Source organism: Porites lutea, chromosome 3 (genome assembly GCF_958299795.1).
Source record: "Porites lutea chromosome 3, jaPorLute2.1, whole genome shotgun sequence".
Lineage (NCBI taxonomy): Eukaryota > Metazoa > Cnidaria > Anthozoa > Scleractinia > Poritidae > Porites > Porites lutea.
Window position 1 is genome coordinate 3,627,461 of NC_133203.1, and position 7,333 is coordinate 3,634,793.

Below are 7,333 nucleotides of genomic sequence, written 5' to 3' on the forward strand. Positions count from 1 at the left end.
TTGTTCTCATCACAGATATTGATTAAATAATCGACAGATGGGAAGCGCTCCTAGAAAAAAATTTTTGCGTCTGCAGAAACCAAGGAATGTCCATGTGTCCATAAAACTCTGACACTTCGAATGAGACACCCCAGGATTTCTCAGACGGTACGCAAGGATCATAAGCGGCTTGCTATCGACACATGCTCGATACTAAGCCTTTACGCTGTTTGATACTGAATTTCGAAACATACCGAACGCCGAATCAAAGCCGGAAAAAGCCGAATCGAAGCCGGAACCGGAAATATAACTAAGAATAATAAAAGAGAATACACATACCTTGTGCCACATTGATGTCGTAACCTTGGGCTAATTGATATGGAACAGCGTTTGCAAAAACCACAACTGAGAAAACAACGTACGTGCGCAATCTCTAACCAAACGTTGCTGCGGAAATTTAAGCTAGCACAAGACAGCTTTGAGCACGCGCTGTTCCATTTCAATCGGCCCTACCTTATATGGGCTGCTGTATCTTGTCTCTTTCCAAACAATCATAAAGAAATATCGGCCATTCATCCATACATCTCCGAGTGCGACTGGGCTCCAGATTTTGTATCTTTAGGTCTTGTGGTTCGCTTTTCCAGATGTAAAAATGACGATGATGATGTCGATGATGAAGTCCGGCCGGCCAACTTATACTAATAAACTAAATTACTAGCTGTCTCAACCAACATTGTAATTTACCATGTAATGCAGACACAAAAATTACTCATATTGAGATCTTTTAATTTTCTAACATAAAATAAGGAATACAATTTACCCAAACAATTTTTCCGCGCTCGAATTTCACTACTTTTTGAAGGCTGGAGGGAACATAAAAGTTGGTTGAAAAAGCTCTTACTTACATAAATCACTTATTCTTGAATACTCTAGCTATTCTCCTTCCTAGCCGCCAACTCGTTTGCACTTCCACGTCACTCAGATGGCGTTTGTAAGCAGAACTCGAGATAGGCACTTAAGCACATGAGTTTTGCAGCAGACGCACCTCGACCTTAGAGCCATATTTTGTCAATTGTTGAGCAGAAGAAACCACATCAAAATTCTTATAACCACAGAATTGACTAAGAAGAGCAAACGGTTTGAATCGTCGTAGTTGTTGTCCCCATCTGGGATGGTCGTGCATCCGCCTCGTGTGTTCTTTATTTTATCGCCGCAATCCGCAACTGCCTTACCTACTTAACTAACCATTCTAGCTTTCTAAGCCGTCCTGTGATCTTTGTTCTTCTTTCTTCGGCCGGCTATACTTACTCTCGTGTACCATGCAGTGTGCCGTATGATCCTCAGGACTCTAACACAGGCGTCTTGACTTGTCTTTACAAGGAATGACCGCAGACTGACATTGACCTCCAATCCTGATGGGATGGGCAAGGAAGGCGAAACCAATGGGCTGTCGACGTGAAGGTTACCTACGCCTACCATTTGTAGACGTTCAGTGCCTGCGTAGTGCAGTGCAGGGCTTCCTGACGAGAGCAATCTCCCGCAAGGCAAGATTAACAAGAAGACAAACCCGGTCGTCTTAGTGTCTACCTTTCCATTGCAAGAAGATCCTCCCGTTTTACCTGCCTACTAACAATTATCTATAACCCTTGAAGCATACACAAGATCTACAGTGGACGCAAATCCAATAACAAGCAGATAGAGATCTAATGCCCTCTATATGCATGTTCTCGAAATATAGCCGCACCCATGCCAACCTTGCGCATAATTCGCAGGCTACTAACTTATCTAAAGCTCCATGTTCAGGTTCTGTGGTGTACTCCAGCGATAAAACTGCGTCGTAGATCGGTCTCGAAGTCTACCTACGCTTACAATTTGTAAACGATTTAGCCTACGGTGTGTGCGTTGTCCCATTTTGCCCAGAGATAACACACGACATGGTGTTTTCTCTTTTCGGGAGATAGCCTAGTCGCAGATTATCTCATTTGTAAGACTTGACTGTATCAACTCTACGCTCACAAATTTGGCAATGAAAGCTTATCTGAAAACTTGCTCTTTACTATCATCGCCTTTCTCATGCTTCTAAAACTAGCCAAAAGGTTTATAAGCCACGTTTTGGTCATTTTACGCAAACACCACCAAATTTGTGAGGCTGAACTAGTTAGCTTCCTGTAACTAGAAAAAAACACTCAACTGGTAAGGGGTTGCCAAATAAGGTCCCCTGACAGCAGTTGAATGGTCTGTAGTCTCTAGTTCCTAAAATCTCTCTTAAAGTAATTTCTGTCTGGATGAGCCTTGCGAATGTAAGCTTCACTTGCATAGCGCGTTGGCTGTCAAGTGAAGTGTAGTAAATCAATTGAATTTGGCGCAACTGAGCGGAAGACAGCAGCGAAGACGACGACGACGACGACGACGACGACGAAAACGACCATCGATGAAACAGGTGCGAAGACGATACGAAAATAACCGAATAAAGCCGAATAACTTAACATCAAAAATGCCGAAATCGGATACCTGCAAAGGAACCCAAACTAGAAAAAAAGGGAAGGGGAGGCCCTTACCAGCCCAGGGAACCCCGCTAACTAATCTATCTACAGTTAAGTTAAGTCGAAGTGTGAAGTCATGTGACTTCAGGCCGAACGTGTGTGGATAGTATGCTTTGCAAGGTTCATCCAGAGCTCTATATGTTAACCTCCCTTGACCCCAACCCACAAAGAGAAGACCTGACCTCAGTGACGAATATCCGTATTAGCGCTGGGTATGCTGTGGTGGTACGAGGCTGAATGGTACGTACAGGAATGTGGCCTGGACTGGTGGTTGTTTGGAGGTAAATGGTCTGGTCTGCAGGTCTGGTAGCGGAAAGTGGTGTGGTCTGAAGGTCCGGTAGAGGAACATGGTCTCTTGGTCTGGTATGGACGTCTGTTAGAGGAACATGGTCTGAAAGGTTGTCTGCTGGAGATGAATGGCGTTGTCTTAAGGTCTGCTGGACAGGAAAATGGTCTGATCTGTTCAGCGGGTGGAGGTAGCTGATTTGCACTGTCCGAAAGATGAAAATGGCAAATTTATTGTTATTGTGGAAATGTGGAGGGTATAGTAATTAATACTTGCTTACGTTGCTTACTGATATACTTTATATAAATGTATATTACTTAGTTAATATAAATAGTATATTTATTTCAATATTTCACTTGTTGTACATATCTTTTATATTTTCCTTTACTTATTCTTTGAGGGTCGTAAGTGTACAAAGGTTATTACGTCTTTCTCTTTAAATAAAGTTATCGTATTGTATTGTCGTTAATGTGAATCTGAATGTCATATCAGAGCGGTGTGTATATAAAAGTCCAATCTTTGTTTATATTTTTTGCCTTATTGACCTATGCGTTTCGTTCCCTCATCAAGCTTTTGAAATAAAATCACTGAATATTGAAAGGTCATAACAAATTCAGTTGTCTCTGAAAACTTTAGCCCAATATACCGAATAGTTTCGGAGAAATTCTCTTCCAAAAACTCGAAACAAAGAATATATGAACTCATAAGCGTTTTGTCGATCACCGAAAAAGAGCTGCTCAAAATAACAAGCTCTTTCAACTTTTGAACCTAGTCTGTACACACGACGACGGCCGTCGATAAAACCAGGAACATGGAACATTCCGGAACATGCCGGAACATTCCGGAACATTCCGGAACATCCCGGAACATGAAAAAATTAAAATATTTTTTTATGAAAAAATAATTAATTAATTAAACAAAAATATTAGTAATAGTAATAATAATAATAATAATAATAATAATAATAATAATAATAATAATAATAATAAATAATATTAATAATAAAAAGAACAATAGATAAAAAACAATTTTTGCAAAAATTTCTTATAACAAAATAAATAACATAACATAACATAAAAACGAAAAAGAAAGAAAAAGAAACTGGTGTCAACTCCGAGTATGAGAAAACAATATTTTGTCGCAATGAATTTTTGGGGCGAGTGAGGGTCCATTCAAATGACAGTAATGAGTGAAGGCTTGCTTCTAAATTCAAAATATATTAAAATGGGTCGCGAGGAGGGGGCTTTCAAGCTTTCCCCTCACACAGCCACCTCTTGTAAATGTTTGCCATGCGGTTTAACGGTTATCAATTTACGGCTTTGCGACCGTAAGAAGAGCTTAGGGGCTCGTCGCTTTGGACTTGGATAATTAAATTAAACATTCACATTCGCCGCAGAATAGTTGCAGCGGCAGTGGTAGCGCAGCGGTAGTTTCTAACTGTTATCAGTGAGCCTGAATTTTAGTCGTCTCCCCGCAAACTCCTCTTGCGACTCGAGGAGACGTCTGAAATATCATGCTGACTGTAAACAGTATAGAAACTACTACGAATGTGAGTATTGTCCACTAAAATCCAAAGACAGGAGCCCCTATACTCTTCTTAAGTTTACAGAGACGCCTAGTCTGTGAGTAATTCATGTCAAAGTGAAGCAAAGCAACTCAAGTAAGCAAATGTCGGTTATATATAAGCGTTTTGCGCTGTGGCTATATGGCCGGTAACCGGTCAAGGTTTTCAAAATACTAAATGGTGACTAAATGGCCGGCAGTTCTATATTCTCAGTAAATTTCACAAAATCGAAAGATTCCAGCTAATCTAAACCAGAACATGTCGTGATCCTGATCAAACCAGCCGGTTTTGTGGGATTTCTATATCATTATTTTTGTTGGTCGCGAGTCTTTGGATGTTCGTTACTGTTTTCTGTCCAAAGCGTGGCGTGACAGGCGACGTTTGACGTCTGCCATCTTGACCTTTCATGCGGCCTTTGCGCAAAACCGGCGGGAATCTTTCGATTTTGTGAAATTTACTGAGAATATAGAACTGCCGGCCATTTAGTATTTTGAAAACCTTGACCGGTTACCGGCCATATAGCCACAGCGTATAAGAAGACTATATGTTGGCTTGACATGAGCTCATTCTACCGACTTCGCTTGACATGAAATACTGCACCGACATTTCAGACCATCGCAGAACCGTTAATGGATAACCGCCAAATGATTAACTCATGGCAAACAATTACAAGAGGTGGTTGTGTGAGGAAAGCTTGAAAACCCCCTCCTCGAGACCCATTTTAATATATTTTGAATTTAGAAGCAAGCCTTCACTCATTACAGAGAGGATACCAGTTTCTTTTTCTTGATTATTTAATTTCATTATTTTTCGTTTTTTTTTTTTGGCTATTTTACGTTCTTATTAATTTTTACAAAAATTATTTTATTATTTTTAATTTTTTTTTTTATGAAAATTATTTTAATTTTTTCATGTTCCGGGATGTTCCGGGATGTTCCGGAATGTTCCGGAATGTTCCGGGATGTTCCATGTTCCTGGTTTTATCGACGCCCCACGACGACATCTTTTAATTGGTTAAATCGTATGCCAATGAGCAAAAATGTAAACAATGACGCAAAGACGCTCCTATACAACAACATGTGAAAAATTCTATATGAAGCATGAGGAGCAAACTTCATAGTTTCAGTTCTAAAGGATGAACGAATTTAAAAAATTGTAATAAAGCTTTCATTTCATTTCATTTCTTGCAAACAGACTAATTTGCAAATGATCATTGTCAGCTACTATCATTACACAACGATCACTGAAACCAAAGACTAGAACCCAATTGATAACATTTAAATTTTTATAACCACAAATTTCAGTTCTTAAATTTAACAAAACTGCACAGCAGATGAAATCCAGGTATTGGCCGAGGTGGGAACAAATCCGAAAATGTTTAATAAACCGTGTAGGAAGGGAAATAAAACATTTGTGACAATGCAACCATACTAATAATTGGCAAGTCGACTTTTAAAAAAAAAAAGTTTTAAAAAGTTAAGGCAAGCTTTTGTTTCACAACATTAAAATCATTAAAAAGGATTAAACGTTCTGCCGCATTTAAACTAACAAGCGTTCCACACTATTTCTCCTCAGTAACGCGGGCTGTTGTGAGGAATTGTTAAAATTTTCCACCGCAATAATTTGAGTCGCCCTAAGACCCTTTAATTTATAAAAGCGGGTAAATGGTAGAAAAAGGATCGTTTCATTCTGTTAAAATTACATCCCAGTTTCAATCTGTACATTTATTTTTGATACTCAGTTGTGCCGTTATTTGTTTGTGAGCGAAGAATATAATAAATAGTTATGAGGGTCTCAATGGGGTGGTGGCTTTTACGGTTATCGGCTAAAATTTTGGCTCTTTTACGGCTATCGGTTAATTTTTTTCAGTTACGGTTAACGAAAAAGTTAAAAATTAACTTCTTTTGTTTCAAAAAGTTAAATATTAATTAACCTGTATTTTTTGTATTTTTAAATTAAAATAAAGGTCTTTCGATCATCTCGGGATGAAATAAGCAATTCTTTTGAAAAATTTTCACATTTGATAGATCATACTTTTAATAAAGTATTCCACTTCTAATATTATTTACACATAGAAATGTCAATAGTCAATTTAAAAAAGACCTTTGTGAAAAAGCAAAAGCAGACAAGCGAGCGCCCAACTCAAGGCCGGGGCGACATTCATTAAAACAGAAATGGCCGTTTTCACACTAGAGAAGGATTATTCGTGTGAGACGGGCTATTTGTTTGATGATTCACGTCAGATAGGTAATGTACGTCTTAATTTGAAAATGGAATAGTTTTAATTTTGAGTGAACAATCCGCCTGACTTTTGAAGACGGGATTATCCGTTCCAGGTTGCCTGTGTACAGCCGGCCCCTCCCCTCAGAAAAAAATCGGACAAGGGGTGTCTGTGGGGAGGGCGCGACTGTACACAGGCTAGTCTCGGACGGATGATCCATTTCTGGCTCTAGTGTGAAAACGGCCAAAAACAAAATTCCCGTGTCCAATGTTTTTAAGGAAAGCGAATCACTGTACGGAACGACTGTCTGCCGTTGCCTTGTCCGTAGGCCGCATTATTCCGCGCTGCTAATGCGTTTCGGGTCACGTGGTCCGAGTGAGTTCCCCACCGAAATGCCTTGGCCGAGACTGCGTGGGAAGACGCCGTACAGGGACTAGGCATAGCAATGTCTACCTTAGCGTCAGAGAAAAACAGGGAAATGTTGTTTATCGGCAACGTGTTTTACAAATAGTGACGTCTCTGCGTGCTGTTTCACTAGTGTTTCGAGGGCACGACCTCCCGAAAATTGCAAATATTAATCCCCAGCAAGAAGCCACACTTCCGCTATGGAAAAAAAATTAGTTCCCCGATAGAGCGCCGGAAATGGAGCCTAGGTCTTGGTTAACGCCTGAAGGGCGCTTCGCCTTACGTGCGTACGGAGTCACACTAGTCGGGAAATAAAAAACACAACCATAAGTGAG